General features: G+C 40.7%; 1 non-coding gene and 1 pseudogene across 1 annotated transcript; one reads left to right on the top strand and one right to left on the bottom strand.

The window, feature by feature from the left end:
• The first annotated feature begins 182 nt into the window (after nucleotides 1–182).
• LOC123930035 lies at nucleotides 183–19,404 on the top strand (annotated as a pseudogene).
• On the bottom strand, nucleotides 12,824–12,930 carry LOC123930321. Its single transcript, XR_006816041.1, has one exon. It is a non-coding gene; the product is annotated as a U6 spliceosomal RNA (small nuclear RNA).
• Nucleotides 19,405–19,945: the final 541 nt, after the last annotated feature.

The raw sequence follows: 19,945 nt of genomic DNA, 5'->3' as shown, positions 1-19,945 counted from the left end.
AGGGCCTGAGGAGCCAACTGCACTTCCAAATGGTTTGAACTTTGAGCCTCTTGTAGTCCTGAGGAACAATTTCACTTTTCTCAGGTTTATGACACTCGAAACTTCAACAGTTGGAGGTTTATGCACTTTGGGACCAGTCAACACTGTGCAGAGTTCAAAGTGCTAGGAGACAAGAGATCCAAATGGCTTCCAGAGGAAAGACAGAGACAGGCAAATTAAAGGAGAATTTAGAAAAATGGTTGGAGAGCAATTACAAGATTTGGCGGAAATGCAGAGAGGAACTTGATACAGATGACTATGAAGAAACCAAAAAGGAAACTGCAGCAACTAAGTGAATTTAATGATTTACTGAAGAAAATTATGCCTGGAAATATGACTTTGGGAGATGAGCCAAGTTGAATGCAACTGGCTAACCAGGCCTCTATCAGCCAGGCCTCTTAAACCCCAGAGGTCATCAGATTACTTGAAAGAAACAAACAGGTCAGCTTCAGACAAGATTAGCAGAGATGGATCAAGATCTCGTGGTGGGAAAGCTGGAAAGAGGCCTCTACTCTCAACAGAAAGGGGAGATACTAACAGCTCTCAGGACACGTGGAGGGAAGCTAATGACGAGGCCTTCTTGTCAGCGAATGCAGGTGCTCTACTCGGCCAGTTTGAGAAAGTCTCTCCAGACCTTGGCTCTGGAGACAAGGTTCTTGCGTTGGCAAGCTCTGAGGTTGAAAAAACAAAAAAGGGACATAGTGTGGAAACTTGGCACATGGAGCACATTTTTGCTGCAAATGGCCATTTGTCTTCTAGGGATTTCGAATCATTGCAAGGAAAACAGGAGATTCTTGAAATGCAATGATACCCTAAGAAAAGGTGACAGAAAAATATACTCGTGGCTTCTGTTCATACCCTTCATCATTGTGCTTTGTGTAGGGCTGCCTGTCTGAGTGATCCTAGACTTGTTGAGATGAGGGACCCATTAGGCCTGATTCCTTATGTCTTGGGGGTTTGAGAAAGAACAGAAAATATTTTCTCTGCTTATGTTTATTAAGCCTCCTTGTTGGTTTTTGTTTTGTTTTAAGCCTCCTTGGTTTTTGTTCTTAAGATTTTATTTATTTGAGAAAGAGAGAGTGAGAGAGCACAAGCAGGTGGAGGGGCAGAGGGAGAGGGAGAAGCAGACTCCCCACTGAGCAGAGAGTCTGATGTGGGGCTTGATCCCAGGACCCTGGGATCGTGACCTGAGCCGAAGGCAGACACTTAACCAACTGAGTCACTCAGGTGCCTCAATCCTCCTTGTTTTAAATGCTGATAATAGATGAAAAGATGTGAACTTAAAAAAAACAAAAAAAAAAAAAAGAAAGAAAGAAAGAAAGAAAAGAAAAAGAGAACCATCTTGGTAACTTGGTAATGAGGTACTAATACTACTGTGACAACTTGCTAGATATTCTTCTTTTTTCTTTTTTTAAAGATTTTATTTTATTTTATTTTGGGGGGGGGTGCCTGGGTGGCTCAGTCATTAAGCGTCTGCCTTTGGCTCAGGTCATGATCCCAGTCTCCTGGGATTGAGCCCCGCATCGAGCTCCCTGATTGGCAGGAAACCTGCTTCTCCCTCTCCCACTCCCCCTGCTTCTGTTCCCTCTTTCTCTGTGTCTCTGTCAAATAAATAAGTAAAATCTTAAAAAAAAAAAAAAAGATTTTATTTTTTTTTAAGTAATCTCTATATCCAATGTGGGGTTTGAATTGACAACCCTGAGATCAAGAGCTGCATGCTCTATCAACTACGGCAGCCTGGCATCCTCACCAGATACTATTCTAAATTCTATAGTCTATTCTATATTCTAAATTCTAGTTGTGATTTGCGTATATTAATCCATTTAATCTCACTGTGACCCTGTGTGGTACATACTGTTATTAGACTCCATTTACAGTTGAGAAAATCAAGGTTCTCAAACTTTCCTGATTCACTGTGGTCTTAGTGTCTCAGCAATTTTTTCAAGGTAATTGACACCAAAAGAAATACTTAATAATTTCATTCATACGTTGTTAGATCCGAATAACTTTTTTTTTTGAGAGAGAGAGCATGTGCTGGAGGAAGGGATAGTAAGAGAAGGAGAGAGAGAATCTCAAGCAGGCTCCACGCTCAGCGAGGAGCCCGTCACAGGGCTTGACCTCAGAACCCTGAGATCATGACCTGAGCTGAAATCAAGAGTTGGTTGTTCAACCAACTGAGTCACCCAGGTGCCCTGTTAGATCCAAATATCTTAACATATATTTATGATTTCACAATTTAGTAGCCATTAAAAATACAAACTAAAAGAGCAAATAGTATTTCATTTTTAAATCATCAAATTACTTGCTAATGGGATATGTGAGCCTGCTGCACACAGCTTCAGAACTCAGATTAGACAGTGCTGCTTTCATTTCCTGCTCTGTCCTGATATGCATGCAGTTCTTGATTTCATCAGAGCAACTGCAGGGAACCCAGCTTTGCAAAGATATGACACCAAAACCATGATCCACCTTATACTAGAAGGTGACATAATTTCTTTTTTTTTTTTAAAGATTTTGTTTTTAAGTAATCTCTATCCCCAATGTGGGGCTTGAATTTACAACCCCAAGATCAGGAGTCATATGCTCTACTGACTAAGCCATGTGGGCACCCCCTTTTTTTAACTCTTTTTTTTTGAAAGATGTTCACATAATTTTAAAAAAAGATTTATTTATTGGGGTGCCTGGGTGGCTCAGTCAATTAAGCATCTGCCTTCAGCTCTGGTCATGATCCCAGGGTCCTGGGATCGAGCCCCACATTGGGCTCCCTGCTCAGTGGGGAGCCTGCTTCTCCCTCTGCCTCTGCCTGCCACCTCCCTGCTTGTGCACGTGCTCTCTCTCTCTCTCTCTCTCTCTCTGTTTCTTTCAAATGAATAAAATCTTAAAAAGAAAGATTTATTTATTTGAGAGAGAGAGAGAGAGAGAGTGGGGGCCAGGAACAGAGGAGAGAGAGTCTTAGGCAGACTCTATGCTGGGAAAGAGCCCAACATGGGGCACAATCTCACAACCTCAAGATCAGGAACTGAGCCAAAGCCAAGAGTTGGACCTCTAACTGACTGTAAGACCCAGGCATCCCACCCCAGAAGTTCACATAATTTCTAACAGATGTTGAGTTTCACTGTGATGCCCTTAAAATTTTAAAATATTCTATGTTTCTAATAAAGGCCATCTATGAAAAACCCCAATAAATATCACACTCAATGGGGAAACACCCAAGAGCTTTCCCTCAAAGAACAGGAACAAGACAAGGATGTCCACTCTCACCACTGTTATTCAGAATATACTAGAAGTCCTAGCCACAGCAATCAGATGACAAAAAGAAATAAAAGGCATCCAAACAAGTAAGGAAGAAGTAAAACTTTCACTATTTGCAGATGACATGATACTATACATAGGAAACCCCAGAATACTCCACCAAAAAGCTACTGGAACTGATAAATGAATTCAGTAAAGTCATAGGATATAAAATCAATGTACATAGATCAATGGAACAGAATAGGGAGCCCAGAAATAGACCCTCAACTCCATGGTCAACTAGTTTTTGACAAAGTAGGAAATAATGTCCAATGGAAAAAAGACAGCCTCTTCAACAAATGTTGTTGGGAAAATTGGACAACCACATGCAGAAAAATGAAATTGGACCATTTCCTTATACCACACATGAAAATAGACTCAAAATGGATGAAGGACCTCACTGTGAGAAAGGAATCCATCAAAATCCCGGAGGAGGGGCACCTGGGTGGCTCAGTGGGTTAAGCCACTGCCTTTGGCTCAGGTCATGATCTCAGGATCCTAGGATCGAGTCTCGCATCGGGCTTTCTGCTCAGTGGCGAGCCTGCTTCCCTCTCTCTCTCTCTCTGCCTGCCTCTCTATCTACTTGTGGTCTCTCTCTGTCAAATAAATAAATAAAATCTTTAAAAAAAAAATCCTAGAGGAGAACACAGGCACCAACCTCTTCGATCCCAGCCACAGCAACTTCTTATTAGGAACATCACCAAAGGCAAGGGAAGCAAGGGCAAAAATGAACTATTAGGACTTCATCAAGAACAAAACTTTTGCTCAGCAAAGGAAACAGTTAACAAAATCAAAAGACAACTGGCAGAATGGGAGAAGATATTTGCAAACGACATACCAGATAAAGGGCTAGTATCCAAAATCTATAAAGAGCTTAGCAAACTCAACACCCAAAGAACAAATAATCCAATCAAGAAGTGGGCAGAGGACATGAACAGACATTTCTGCAAAGACATCCAGATGGCAAAGAGACACATGAAAAAGAGCTCCACATCACTCAGCATGAGGGAAATACAAATCAAAACCACAATGAGATACCACCTCACACCAATCAGAATGGCTAAAATTAACAAGTCAGGAAATGACAGATGCTGGCAAGGATGCGGAGAAAGGGGAACCCTCCTACACTGTTGGTGGGAATGCAAGCTGGTGGAACCACTATGGAAAACAGCATGGAGGTTCCTCAAAAAGTTGAAAATAGAGCTACCCTATGACCTAGCAATTGTACTACTGGGTATTTACCCTAAAGATACAAATGTAGTGATCCGAAGGGGCACCTGTGCTGAATGTTTATAGCAGCAATGTCCGCAATAGCCAAACTATGGAAAGAACCTAGATGTCCATCAACAGATGAATGGATAAAGAAGAGGTGGTATATATACACAATGGAATACTATGCAGCCATCAAAAGAAATGAAATCTTGCCATTTTTGACAACGTGGATGGAACTAGAGGGTATTATGCTTAGCGAAATAAGTCAATCAGAGAAATACAACTATCATATGATCTCCCTGATATGAGGAAGCTGAGATACAACATGGGGGGGTTTGGAGGGTAGGAAAAGAATAAATGAAACAAGATGGGATCAGGAGGGAGACAAACCATAAGAGACTCTTAATTTCACAAAACAAACTGAGGGTTGCTGGGGGGAGAGGGGGAGGGAGAGGGTGGTGGGGTTATGGACATTGGGGAGGGTATGTGCTATGGTGAGTGCTGTGAAGTGTATAAACCTGGCGATTCACAGACCTGTACCCCTGGGGCTAATAATACATTATATGTTTATTAAAAAAATTTTAAAATTATAAAAAAATAAAACCAATGTACAGAAATCTGTTGCATATTCTATACACTAATAATGAAGCAGCAGAAAGAGAAATTAAGAAAACAATCCCATTTACACTTGCACCAAAAATAATAAGATACCTAGGAATACACCTAACCGAAGAGGTGAAAGACCTGTATTCTGAAACCTATAAAACATTGGTGAAAAAAACCTGAAGATGACACAAAGAAATGGAAAGCTATTCCATGCTTATGGACTGGAAGAACACGTATTGTTAAAATGTTTATACTACCCACGGCAATCTACAGATTTAATGTAATCCCTATCAAAACACCAACACATTTTCCACAGAACTACTAACAATCTTAAAATTTGTGTGGAACCACAAAAGACCGACCCTGAATAGCCAAAGCAGTTTAAAAAAAAAAGCAAAGCCAGAGGTATCACAATTCTAGATGTCCAAGTTATATTACAAAGTTGTAGTAATCAGTACAGTATGGTAGTGGCACAAAAATGGACACATAGATCAATGGAATAGAAATCCCAGAAATAAACCTACAATTATATGATCAATTAATCTTTGACAAAGCAGGAAAGAATATCCAATGGGAAAAGATAGTCTCTTCAAAAATGGTGTTGGGAAAACTGATCAGCAGCATGCAAAAGAATGGAACTAGACCACTTTCTTACACCATGCACAAAAATAAACTCAAAATGGATTAAAGATTTACATGTGAGACCTGAAACCATAAAAATCCTAGAAGAGTGCACAGGCAGTAATGTCTCTGATATTGGTTGTAGCAACATTTTTCTAGATACGTCTCCTGAGGCAAATGACATATCCGATAAAAGATTAGTATCTAAAATATATAAAGAACTTATACAACTCAAAAACTTATACAACTGAAAAAGAATCCAAATAAGAAATGGGCAGAAGACATGAACAGACATTTCTCCAAAGAAGACATCCATATGGCCAACAGACACATGAAAAGATGTTCAATGTCACTCATCATCGGGGAAATGCAAATCAAAACCATAGTGAGATATCATCTCACACCTGTCAGAATGACTAAAATCAAAATCAAAACAAGAGTTGGTGAGGATGTGGAGAAAAAAAGAACCTTCTTGCACTGTTGGTGGGAAGGCAAACTGGCACAGTCACTCTGGAAAATAGTATGGGGGTTCCTCAAAAAATTAAAATAGAATTACCTACCCTAAAATCCTGTAATCACACTACTGAGTATTTACCCCCCAAATACAAAAACATTAATTCAAAGAGATACATACACCTCTATGATTATAGGAGCATTATTTACAACAGCCAAACAATGGGAGCAGCTCAGCTGTCCATCGATAGATGAATGGATAAAGATGCTGGGATGGTTACAAATACAATGGAATATTATGCACCTATGAAAAAGAGTGAAATCTTGACTTTTGCAACAACATGGATGGAACTACAGAATACAATGCTAAGTGAAATAAGTCTGTAAGAGAAAGTCAAATACCATATGATTTCACTCATATGTGGAATTTAAGAAACAAAACAAATGAGCAAAACGAAACAGACTCTTAACTATAGAGAACAAACTGATGATTACCAGAGGGAAAGTGGGTAGGGGAATGGGTCAAATAGGTGATGGGAATCAAGGAGTGCACTTGTCGTGATGAGCACTGGCTTATCTATGGAATTATTGAATTGCTATATTGTACATCTGAAACAAATATAACACTGTATGTTAATTATATTATTTTTAAAAAATAAAAATAAATAAAATATTCTATTTTCCTCCATAGGCTTGCTGCTATGGTACCCTGTGGTGCCTTGGGACACAGTTTGAAAACTATGGATCTAACACAGAATTATTTTCAGGGACAATTATTTTGAGGGACAAAACTCTTGAGGAAAAATAAAACCCGGTTCTCATATTTTATATTACTTAGTGTGAATGTTAACAAATTGTATCTGAAGTTAATATTTTTATTTATTCACTTATTTATATTTTTAAAAAAGATTTTATTTATTTATTTATTTAAGAGAGTGCACCTGCGCATGAGCAGGGGGAGGGGGAGAGGGAGAGGAAGAAGCAGACTCCCTGCTGAGCCTGACAGGCGGGGCTGGGGGGGGTGCACTGGGGAGGGGGGGTGGGCGGGGCACGGCTTCATTCTGGGACCCAGGATCATGACCTGAGCTGAAGGCAGACACTTAACCAACTGAGTCACCGAGGTGCCCTGACATTCCTTGGTGCATTTAAAGTCTGATGTGGTTCCCTGAACTTAAGATGTATTCTAAACTTTTTTGAACACATTATTATAGAAAATATCTTGTTTGCATTGCATTTGAGTTTCGTCTTGAGGACGATAGGAAGCAAACATTCATCTCCTAATTGTGTACAAAAAAGAGAAAATGAGACACAGAGAGGAAGAGTTTAGCATCATGCAGTAAAAATTAGAAGGCATCACCTACTCATCTGTGCTATAAAAAATCGTGTATAGCATTTTAGTCTCTAACCATCATAGTTCTTTTCACAATAAGGTGATGATATGAAACAATCAATAAAATTTTAAATGCCCATTTTTACAATGATTTTTCTATTAAACTCAGTATGTGTGGTTTCTTTGCTCAATAATTTAACTCTTGATTCCGACTATGCTGACATAGTCAAAATAACACCAGCCTTGGGTATCCCATGAACGATGTGACTGACATATGCTTAATGACAGAGGAGGGAAATGCTCACAGTCAGATCACTCCTAGAGCCATGATAATGGGTTTACTTTGATTAGTGTGACGTCAGAGTTATTAATAGCATGAAGAACCAAGGAAGTTTCGCTTCACTGGGCCATCATCATTTTGATGGCAGATTGACCCAACAAGCCTGGGGTTCCAGAGCACTGAGTAAAAGAACTCAGAAGCATCTTTGCGAAGCTATTCTGCAGCCCAGACTGAGATCTTCCTTGGGGCCTCCTTTATTCTAATTATGGAGAAACTACAGAACCTTGCCTTCGATGGCCACTTAGCTCCATGTCGCCCCTTTCTTTTCACTGTTCAGACTGAGTACCTGGGATTCTTTAGGATAGAAAGAAAGGCATTTCCCTGGGTCCTTGGGGGAAAGCAGGGAAGTCTAAGATAATCTCAATGGAAAAGTGGTCTTTTATAGATTCGAAGGCTAGACCTTTGAATCTATAAAAGACCACAATTGTTCGGGTGTCTTGAACAATTGTCTCAGGACTGAGCCATAGTTCCCCATCCAAAGTTTCATTTAAATGTCATGATGAATTGCTTGCAAAAAGAGGATGGAGAGGAATGTGAAAGGGTTAGTAAAACAAAGAACCGTAAATCATCTCTGGTGCAGTGAGCCCCTATCATTCAGCCTGTGGGCTTCTTGTCAGAGGAGCTACAGGGAGAAAGAGAAGAGGGATAGGGTCTTCCCACTGTGGGGCGGCAGCATTCCCCAAACTGGGAGAGCCACTTGCTCCCAACCAAATCCTTCCTGAGATTATTCATTTATTCACTTAGGGAATGAATGATAGGGACAAGGACATCTCCATTGTGTAGTACGTACTATAGTCCGAGCACCCATGCTAGATGCTATTGGGGTGGGAGGCGGCAGGGAGGGGGCACGTAGGACCGAGATGGATAAGATACAGGACCTGTCTTCGTATTTATTACACATGTCTATGGCAAGGACTCTGTCCAGCCCTTAGCATAAACACTGGTCCACGATGAGAGTGTGCCTCCCTTTGTATACCAGATGGATTTCTGAGCTCTACCTCATTAAAGTCAGTTTCCATCCAGCGATTCTCCTCTACATTCTCCACAAAGCCGTCCGTGTTCCTTTCAGTTGGAATTTGTTTCCTCCTCCCTCACATTCCTGTCATCCTCTCTTTGCGTACATACCGTATCTCCGTCAGCAGGCCTTTTGGAGGTCACCGTCCTAGGGCGGAAAGTAGAAAGAGCCTGGGCTTGGAGCCAAACAGGCTCAAAATAGAATCCCGGCTCCACGACTTATCAGCCGCGTGCAATCTGGGTTAGTTTCTCAACCTCTCTAAGACTCACTTACCTCCTCTGTAAAATGGGAATAAAACTAGTTCCTATGTTTAGAACTTTGTGACGATGAAACAAGATATGGTGTGTCGCTATTTAGAAAAGTGCCTGGAATATAATAAGAAGCATTTGGGAGTAGTTCGTCATTACTGTTAGGTGCTTCACAGGTGAGGAAACCAAAGCTCACGAAGCTTCGATGAACTTAGCGGCATTATAACGGGGAGGAAGTATGGCGCTGCTCTCTCACATTCCTTTCCCGCCAATACGATGTAGACAACCCTGAGGCAAATCATTTGCTTTTTCTTAGCCTTCATTTCTTTGTTTGTGCAGTGAAGACAATGGTAATTTCGAACATCCGTCCCACTGCTTATATTATGAAGATTAAAGGAGATGATGGATGTGAAGAGCTTGGCACATGGGATGCTCTCAGAAAATTGAAAGCCACTATTTTTTACCAAAAGTCACCCAGATGACAAGTGACAGGACCTGGATTTAAATGCAAGGAGTCGGGGGCACCTGGGTGGCTCAGTGGGTTAAAGCCTCTGCCTTCGGCTCAGGTCATGATCCCAGGGTCCTGGGATCGAGCCCCGCGTCGGGCTCTCTGCTTAGCTGGGAGCCTGCTTCCTCCCCTCTCTCTCTCTCTCTCTGCCTCTCTGCCTACTTGTAATCTCTATCTGTCAAATAAATAAATCTTTAGAAAAAAAAATAAATGCAAGGAGTCGGACTCCCCCAACCTTGGGCTTTTCTAATAAACTCATCACCAGCTCCCTCGCTGTCTGAGCTAGAATTCTAAAGAATTAGCAGATGCAATGAACATTTAGAAGAATTTTCTCAAGTGCAATAAAATGGGTTTATATTCCTTTTTTGATGAGTGCTTTACCTTATTTCACAAATAGGTATTCACACACCCATAATCTTGAACTAGGCTTTCCTGTCCTAATCAACTATATGTATGTCATATCTATATATACGCATATACACATAAATTTTATATATGTGTGTGTGTATATGTATATATATATACATATATATATATAATATATAGTTTTTTTCCCCCAAACTCATAGAATAGCCAGCATCTCAAAGGAACATACTGCTGACTTCCCAACTCACAGAAACCTTCAAAACACTTGCCTTTAAAAGAAACCATCATCCCAGGGAAAGCATTACAGGGATTCTCTTGTGAGGAGGACTAGGATTAAAACTCAAGCATGTGAAGGCACCTGGGTGGCTCAGTGGGTTAAACCTCTGCTTTTGGCTTGGGTCATGATCCCAGGGTCCTGGGATCGAGTCCCGTGTCGGGCTCTCTGCTCGGCAGGGGCCTGCTTCTCTGTCTCTCTCTGCCTGCTTGTGATCTCTGTCTGTCAAATAAATAAATAAATTCTTTAACAAAACAAAAAACCTCAAGCATGTGGAATGAAATCCAAACAAAAAGGAAAAGTAAGGACTTGCCTTCTTCTTCCCAGCAAGCCCTGCCTTGCAATACTGCCCCTCCCTGTCCCCAGGAGGGGCGAGAGCCCAGCCAAGGGTCAAGGAGTGGTGACCAGGTTAGCAACAAGGGCAACAGAGGGAGGAAACAAAGGACCAACTAGTGGAAACGGCTGGCTGAATGCCTGAGCATGTTTCTTTGCTGAAAGAGAATGGCCCGACAACCGTTCAAACCGGGAGAGAGGAGGGCAGAGGGGAAGAGGACAGCTAATGGATGGGGTGGCCCAGCAGGGGTCAGAGGTCATGAGGGCAGTGAGCGAACTAATTGGCCACTCTGTGCATATTCACTTTCTGCTTCTAGCCTACAGCTGGGCCTTGAGAGAAAGCCCTGGGGCTGAAGCGGGCTTTATTCATCGGCCAAGATTTGAAGCTGACTGGAGAAAAGCAATGAAACTGAAAAGTGAGATCAGGACCCTCTTTTTTTTTTCTCTCCAGGATCAGCTGACCAGGAAAAGCCTTCTGCAAAGGAAAATGCTAGATTCTACTCCATCTGCCCACTCATTCATTCATTCACACATCCCTTCCTCCTCACCTCCATATGTTAACTAGACATTAGTTAACTAGAGTGTGTCTCAGGACACGCTCCCGAAGGGAAAGAACTGTAGACACCTCCAGTTTAGAACACAGATTATCAGAGTGAGGCCTGGCTTTCAGGGTCATCTAACTCTGAAACACTCTCATGTTTCATACTGAAGGAACAGGGGAGTGCAGTTTGCTCAGGCTCACAGAGAGGTAGCAGAAGGGGGAGCAGAGCCCCAGCCTTCTCACGCTGTTCAGCGATTTTTCTATCATACTCTTTTCAGAAACACATTAACTTTGAAAACTTGTACCAACGGGTATAGCTAACAGCCCGGCCTCTGGCCAGACAGCGGGGGGCTAGAACGCTGGCAACCAGCTCTGGGGCCTTCAGAGGGTGACTTAACATTTCAAAGCATTAGTTGGCCCATCTGGAAAAAGAGGGTTGTTCTATGGGTTAAATGAGGCAAATGCATGTAAAGCAAGCACGTGCTTCAATAAATATTAACTATTACTATTACTACTGCCATGACTTGAGAGCCCAGGATAGACTGGGCTTACGATGACAAGCATGAAGCCATTGCACACCCATCTGTCTTCCCCTGTAGTCTCCACGGCAACCTGTTCCAACGTGGAACTCTTCATTCCCCTTCGGGAAGTTAAGAGACTTCATGAGGATCAGAGGGAAACTGGGGAGCCCCGTCTGAACTTTCTGCAGACAGGTCTGTCCAAATTTGGATCGAGCGGACTTGCGGTGAGTCAATACATGCAAAGGGCTGAGAAGAGCGCCAGGCACATGGAGATGACTCACTCAAGTTAGCTCGTGGTCACTACTGGTGTTATTACCGGGGAGGTGGGTAGCTCTTTGTCACTGCAGAGGTTCAAGCGTGAAGACTGGCTTACCCGTGGTCAGGAACGTTGTCAGGGAGCTTCACAGATGGGAAGGAAGTTTGGCCAAGATTTTTGCCTACCTCTTCCCAGAGCTCTGAAGCAGACCATCACTCTGATACCATTACACGTGGATTCCGGAGCAGGTTAAAAGATGAAAATACAGAAGAGATGTGGACCTTCTATAAACAATGGGCTCTCCAACCCCACCTGGGACTTTACATTAGGAACATCTGGAGTCACGGAGTGGAGACCATGAGCTTCAACTCCAAATTTACTTATTTTTTTCCTTTTTAAAAAATTTAAATTTAAATTTTTAAATTTTTATTTATTTTTTAATTTTTTTCCTTTTAAAAAAATTTAAATTGCATTAATTAACATACAATGTATTACTGATTTCAGAGATGGAGGTCAGTGATTCACCAATCCTATGTAATACCCAGTGCTCATTACATCACGTGGCCTCCTTAATGTCCATCACCCAGCTACCCCATCCCCCCAGTCCCCTCCCCTGCAACAAAACTGAGTTTTTTTCCTATGATTAAGAGTCTCTTACGGTTTGTCTCCCTCTCTGGTTTTGTCTAGTTTTATTTTCCTCTCTTCCCCGATGATCCTCTGCTTTGTTTCTAAAATTCCACATATGAGTGAGATCCTATGATAATTGTCTTTCTCTGATAGACTTATTTCGCTGAGTGTGATACCCTCTAGTTCCATTCATGTCGTTGCAAATGGAAAACTTCCATTTTTTTCTTTCTTTCTTGTTTTTTTGAAATATGGAACACTTCGCAAATTTGTATGTCATCCTTGTGCAGGGGTCATGCTGATCTTTTCTATATCGCTCCAATTTTAGTATACGTGCTGCCAAAGCGAGCACCAAGCTTTCATTTTTTGATGGCTGACTGGTATTCCATTGGTTCAACCCAAAATTTAACTTTGAAGCTCCCTTTGGTCACCCGTTTTTCCCACGTCATTCATTCATTCATCATTGAAGTACAACTTACAGACAATAATATGACAGATCTCGAGTATTCAGCTCAGTGTGTTTTGATAATTACATATACTCATGTAACTTTCACTTATAGCAAGGTATAGAATGGTCTATCACTCTCTTTGTCTTTTCCAGTCAATCCCTTAATCCTTCTCTTTTCCTTAGGCAACTCCTTCTTCTATCACCCTTGATTCATTTTGCCTGTTATTGGATTCCACACGCTTTTGTATCTGGCTCCTTTTCTTAAACATATTTTTGATATTCATTCACATTGTTCATGACTTAGCTGTTCACTCCTTTTTATTGAATAATACTCCATCGTATGAATATACCACAACTTATCTATTTTCCTGGAATGGACATTTAGTTTATTTCCAGTTTTTGGCTGCTATGATTATTCTTTTTTTTTTTTAAATATTTTTTTTATTTATTTGACAGAGATCACAAGCAGGCAGAGAGGCAGGCAGAGAGAGAAGAGGAAACAGGCTCCCTGCTGAGCAGACAGCCTGATGCGGGGTTCGATCCCAGGACCCTGAGATCATGACCTGAGCCGAAGGCAGAGGCTTTAACCCAATGAGCCACACAGGTATCCCCTTTTTTTTTTTTTTTTTTGCTATGATTATTCTTCTATATTTTCCTGAGACTCATTGCATTTATATTTTAATTATGAAACAGATACAGAACAGTTTAGAGATATTACAGCTACTCATGTTTACTTCCCATATTTAATAAAAGTTAACATTTTGCCATAGCAGTTCTTTTTTGAAGGAAGTTTATAGATTTAGTTGAAACCCACTCTGTATCCCTCCCCACTCCTCTCACCCTCTCATACTTCACCAGTATCCACTGTTCTGAAGTTGGTTTGAATTCATTGTGTGGTTTTATGTATTTAAGAATATGTATGTAGGGATCAATCTGTTTTCATCGAATGTGGTGGCCATTTGGTGGGCCCTTTTCACCAGAGGGCCAGGTCTTACTTCTGGGACATTTTTCTTGGATTATTTATCTGAGCGTTTCCTCTCTTCTGGTTTCTTGGCTCTCTCTGGAACTCCTATAATTTAGATATTGGGCCTCCTGCATTGGTCTTATTTTCTCTCCTACGTGTTTTTTTTTTTTTTTTCCTCTTTGCCTTTAATTCAACCTTCTGGGAATTTTCTCGGCTTTGTTTTCCAATCCATTTATTAAGTTTTCCATTGAAATTGTCATATATTTTTAAATTTTTTTTTAATTTTAAATTTCTAACCTTTTTTTTTAATTCCTCAAATGTTCTTTAACGTTTCCCCCATCTTGTTGTATGGATGTAGTAATATCCACTCTTACCCCTCTAAGAATAGTAATTATAGTCCTTTTATTATTTGTTTCGATTTTTTTTGTTTGTTCTTAGTTTTATTTTTCTGCTTAGAATCTGTTTTCTCCAGGTTGCTTTTTCCTGTTTCTTTTCGTCTTTATTGTCTTTGTTAGAGGTCTTTCCTTAGGAGTCTGGTGATGCTAAATGCGCACTAATATTTAAACATGGGGCACTAAAAAACTGAAAGTTCTGAGTTTGAGATTATGGTGCTCACTTACCTGGCTGGGCCATGTTCGTGGAGGAACCCTGATGTCAGAAGTACTAAGATTTTCCCCTTGGACTAGTCAGAATCCCTTAGAAGCATTTCCCAATCTCCTTCCCAGAGGGTACAGGCTCCCTTCACTTTATCAGGATTTACTATATAAACATTCACTTAATTCTCTTGTTCTGTATAATAACTTGCTCTCACATTTGTCTGCTTTTTTCTTTTCCACAGATTCTTTGTTTTAATCTCTTAAAAGCTTTGGCTGCATGAAGCAAGAAAGGAAATCTGGGAACCTATTGGCTTTTTGAAGATTTCTACCCAGTCTTATTTATCACTCCGTCTTCATCCTCATTGCCCGAGGTATCTGGTAGACCAAACTGGGTTACTTCCCAGTTCTCTCCACTTATAGATTGAGATTCAGCTTTCTTTGGTTTTCTGAGTCAGTTATCTCCCATTTGTTTGCTTTCTGGCTTCCAAAGTTTTAGTGCTATAGCCTTCTCTCCCATTCTCCTTATCCTTGTGAGTTTATGCCTTTTTTAAAAAATATTTTATTTATTTGACAGAGAGAAATCACAACTAGGCAGAGAGGCAGGCAGAGAGAGAGGAGGAAGCAGGCTCCCTGCGGAGCAGAGAGCCCAATGTGGGGCTCGATCCCAGGACGCTGGGATCATGACCTGAGCTGAAGGCAGAGGCCTTAACCCACTGAGCCACCCAGGCGCCCCAGAGTTTATGCCTTTTATAAAAAGAATCTGCTGCCATCATTGTGAGGTTTTTGGAGGAAATGGCAGAATGCTCAGTATGCCACGTCTTTACTGGAAAGTCATTCTTATTGTGATTTTAAGTTACATTTCTCAAAATACTGGTGAGGTCAAGTAACTTTGCATTTGTTTCTTGCCTATTGTGCTTCTTTTTCTGTGACCTGCTTGTTCATATTCTTTGTGTATTTTTTCTCTTAGATTGTGGGTCCTTTTTAAAAAATGGATTTGTTAGACTGTCTATGTAACCTGGAACTCGCCCTTTGTTAGTAGTATTCTTTGAAAAGATTTTCTCCCACTTTGGAGCTTGGCTTTTCACTTTGTTGTGTGGTTGTTGTTTTTTTTTTTTCTATTTCAATATAATATAGGGCACCTGGGTGGCTCAGTTGGTGAAGCATCTGCCTTCATGTCAGGTCATGATCTCAGGGTCCTGGGATTGAGCCCACCTTTGGGCTCCCTGCTCAGTGGGGAGTCTGCTTTTCCCTCTTCCTCTGTCCCTGCCCCCACTCATTTGTGCTCATGCTGTCTTTCTCAAATAAATAAAATCTTTAAAAATATATATATAATTAATATATATATTATTATAAATATATTAATATATAATTAATATATTAAGCACATTTAGTATATTAAATCTCTATTTTAATATAGTCAAGTGTATTCTTTATAGTATTGTGCTTTTAGGGTCTTACCTAAGAAATCCTGCCCTACTCCAAGGCCACAGAACTATCCTCTGATATTTTATTCTAACAGTTTAAAAATTACGCTTTTTCACATCAAAGCCTTTAAGTTACTCCTTATATACAGTGTAAGATAAGAAGGTAATTTTATTTTTATTTTTACATATTGATAATCAATTGTTCTAGCATCACTTATTGACTATCCATCATTTTCCCAGTCATCTGTGATGCCATTGCTGTTATTCTTAAATGCATCGGTCTATTTCTGAGCTCTCTATTCCATTTCATTGCAGTTACTTTTCTCTTTCTGTGTCAGAATCACACTATTTTAATTACTATAGCCTTCTTAAAAATTTTCACTTGTGGTAAAGCAAATGCCTCATCCTTCTTCAAAACTGTCTTTACTATTCTTGGCTCTTTTCTGTCATATTTTAAGATTAGCTTGAAAAGTTTCCTATACACAGATATGGCCAGGTTGAGATTGTTATTGGAACTCTATTGAATTTATGGGGGTAATTTGGGATTAAAAAATAATATTGGGTATTCCATCCATGAACATGGTATATTGCTCTATTCATTTAGACCTTCTGACCGTCAATGAGGTTTTATAATTTCTCCATTTGAATCAACACTTCTTTTATTAGATCCATTACTAGTACCTATATACCTTTAGTTTTTGTGACTATGGTGACAGGAACTCTTAAAGATTACACTTTCTAATCAGTTTTTGCAGGTATATAAGAATGCTTTTGATTTTTTGATATGCTGAGATTAAATTCAGCAATCTCTCATAATTCTTGTGATAGTTACCATAATTGGTATATAAATTTCCTTGGATTTTCTATGAAGACAATCTTACTGTTAACAAATAGCAACTTTATTTTTTCCTTTCCAATCATTATACCTTTGATTTCTTTTCTTGCCTTGTGGCATTGCCTGGGATAGCCAGTAGAATATGGATGAAAGTGGTGCAAGTTGATAGATGTTAGTTAAAGGAACATGTCACCTTTACTATGATATGTCACTAGAGCTGCTGGCTCTGGAAGTATGTTGTGCCTGGTGGGTCTGTACCAGCAAAAGGTATATGTCTTTGGTATCTGAGAATAGGCATTTTTATTCTCACTTAATAGACAAAGAAACAGAAACTCAAAGAGGTAAATAACTTGCTTAAGACCACATAGCTAATAAGTGGAAGATTCAAACCAAAATCTTCTGATTCACAGTCAAACGCTATTTCCATGATTCCAAACTTCCTTCTGGCTCCCTATCTGTGCTAATGTGTCACCTTTCTCAGACAACACACTGCATCATAAAAGACATTATTTCAGAACAAACAATGCTTTTACCCAGTTAGATGCCTCTAATAGTGGGAGTGTTAGGCAGATACTGTTTTGCCTAAACAGAAGACTTGTCCTACTTATAACTTAACAAAAAAATAAAACCTCACAGACTCTTAGAGTTGAATGGCTTCTTATCTTTTCCAACCTCCTATTTAATGTAGTTATCCCTATACCCCACTGCTGAGATCACCCTCCAGCCTTTACCTACTGCTAGGGTAGGTTTGCTTCCTTGACAAACAGTTGAATAATGATCGTGTGGATCCACACTCTCCCCCACAATATGGTCCAGAGAGCAATCCATTTTCTCTTCTACATTATACCTCTTCAAGTATTTGTTGTCCTTACATCTTCCCTGTGAGACAACCCATCTCTAGAATGTTTGCTATTGTCTACATGAGATTATTTCCAGACTTTTCACTATTCTCCTCTCAGTGCTTTCCAGTTGGTCACTGTCCCTCTTGAAACTGATGCCCAGACTTTAAAGTGGAGTCTGATTGCAAACAAGTGGGGCTCTTTTGTCACACGATCTGGACACAGTCACTTCTATTGATGCACTCTAGATTTTTGTCTTCTTAGAAACTGTGGCACATTGCTGACTTAAGTTTAGGGTTCACTCTTTGACTTTTTTCCCATTCCATCCCCTGTATCCTTTCCTGCAGCACTTCAGAGCTCTCTAGGTCAGGACAAGGTCTGTGGGAAGGCAGCTAGGACAGAAATCTACTCTGTGACAGGGACAAAAGGGGAAGGATCTGCAGCTTAGAGGCTGCCAACAGGTAACCCAGAAACACCTGATTAGTCAGGAATAGGTGAATTCATTTGGGGCTGCTGTCCTGGGACAGACTAAAAGTCAAATTTCAGAGCATCAGTACTTTGAGATTTTTGCTATAGAGTTTAAATTTCTTACTAGAAACCAGAAATCTCATGATTTTTTAAAAAACCTTCTTAAGAGGGGCACCTGAGTGGCTCAGTGGGTTAAGCCTCTGTCCTCGGCTTGGGTCATGATCTCAGGGTCCTGAGATGGAGCCTCACATTGGGCTTTCTGCTCAGCAGGGAGGCTGCTTCCCCCTCTCTCTCTGCCTGCCTCTCTGCCTACTTGTGATGTCTCTCTCTGTCAAATAAATAAATAAAATCTTTAAAAAAATGAAACCTTCTTAAGAGATGATAGAAGAACCCCAGGAGGGGAAGGGACAGCAGGAATCAGAGTTCTCTGCTCAGCTTTATTGACAGGCCAGAAGGTTTAAATAAATAGAGCAATATACCATGTTCATGGATGCAATACCCAACATTGGTTTAACACAAATGAATTTCAGAAACATGCCTTTGAGATGGAAATCCTAGCTGCCCAAATCTCCCTTGCTCCTGTCTTGTTTACAAACCCATACTTACAAATCAATAAGCCTCCCCCTACCCCAACCTATGTTCCTCGTCTCCACCAAATAGTTGTAATTTTGCCTGGACAGTATTTACAAGGACAGCATCGTGTGACTCCAGTGTTGACAATACAATAGTGAAAACTGCAAACATGAGATGGCAGGAAGTCTAAGTGATTGTGGCTGAATTTGACGCATTTGTGCTGGTAACAGCCTATGTACCTAATGCAGGCCAAGGTCTGTTACGCTTGGGGTACTGGCAGCACTGGGATGAAGGCTTTCGCAAGTTCCTGAAGGGTTTGGCTTCCCAGAAGCCCCTTGTGCCATATGGGGACCTCAATGTGGCTCATGAAGAAATCAACCTTCGCAACCCCAAGGGAAACAAAAAGAATGCTGGCTTCACTCCATAAGAGCGTCAAGGCTTTGGGGCATTACTACAGGCTGTGCCACTGGCTGACAGTTTCCGGCACCTCTACCCCAACACAGCCTATGCCTACACCTTTTGGACCTACATGATGAAGGCTCGATTCAAAAATGTCAGTTGGCACCTTGATTACTTTTTGTTGTCTCACTCTCTGTTACCTGCATTGTGTGACAGCAAGATCCATTCCAAGGCCCTGAGCAGTGACCACTGTCCTATCACCCTACACTTAGCACTGTGACACCACCCCCAAATTACTTTAAACCTGGGAAATGAGCCCCAAGCTAGCTTTAAAACTTAACCTCCCCAAACTTCTTTAAAAACAGATATAGATATCTGCACTGTATTTCCCTTCTAAAAATATAAATCCTTCAACCAGGCTCCTACTGATGCTTTTCTTTAAACCCCCAATTTTTTCTTTTTCCTTTTTTTTTTTTTTTTGCCTTAAACGAAAGCTACTGCTGACTTCCTTTGAACACATGAAAACAAAAAAAAGGTACCTGTCATCCATTTTCTAAGAGCTAAGTACTTGATGTATCTTAACTCTTTTTGTCTTGGCAACAGTCCTTTGCGGTAGACACTATTATCATTGTTTTACAGGTAAGGAAACTGAGGCACGGGGATTAAGTGTCATGCCCAAGGTCATGCAGCTGAAAGCTATGTGTGGGATTGGACTCTGGCCGCCCCTTTGTGGTGTCTGGGCTCTGAACCACCATAGGTGCTGTGTCTTTAGATGGGGAAGGGACCTGCTGTGGATGCCCATGGACCTGCAGCCCCAGACC

This window comes from Meles meles, chromosome 18 (assembly GCF_922984935.1).
Source record: "Meles meles chromosome 18, mMelMel3.1 paternal haplotype, whole genome shotgun sequence".
NCBI lineage: Eukaryota > Metazoa > Chordata > Mammalia > Carnivora > Mustelidae > Meles > Meles meles.
The sequence above is the reverse complement of the archived record's forward strand: the minus strand, read 5'-3'. Positions and strand labels throughout refer to the sequence as shown.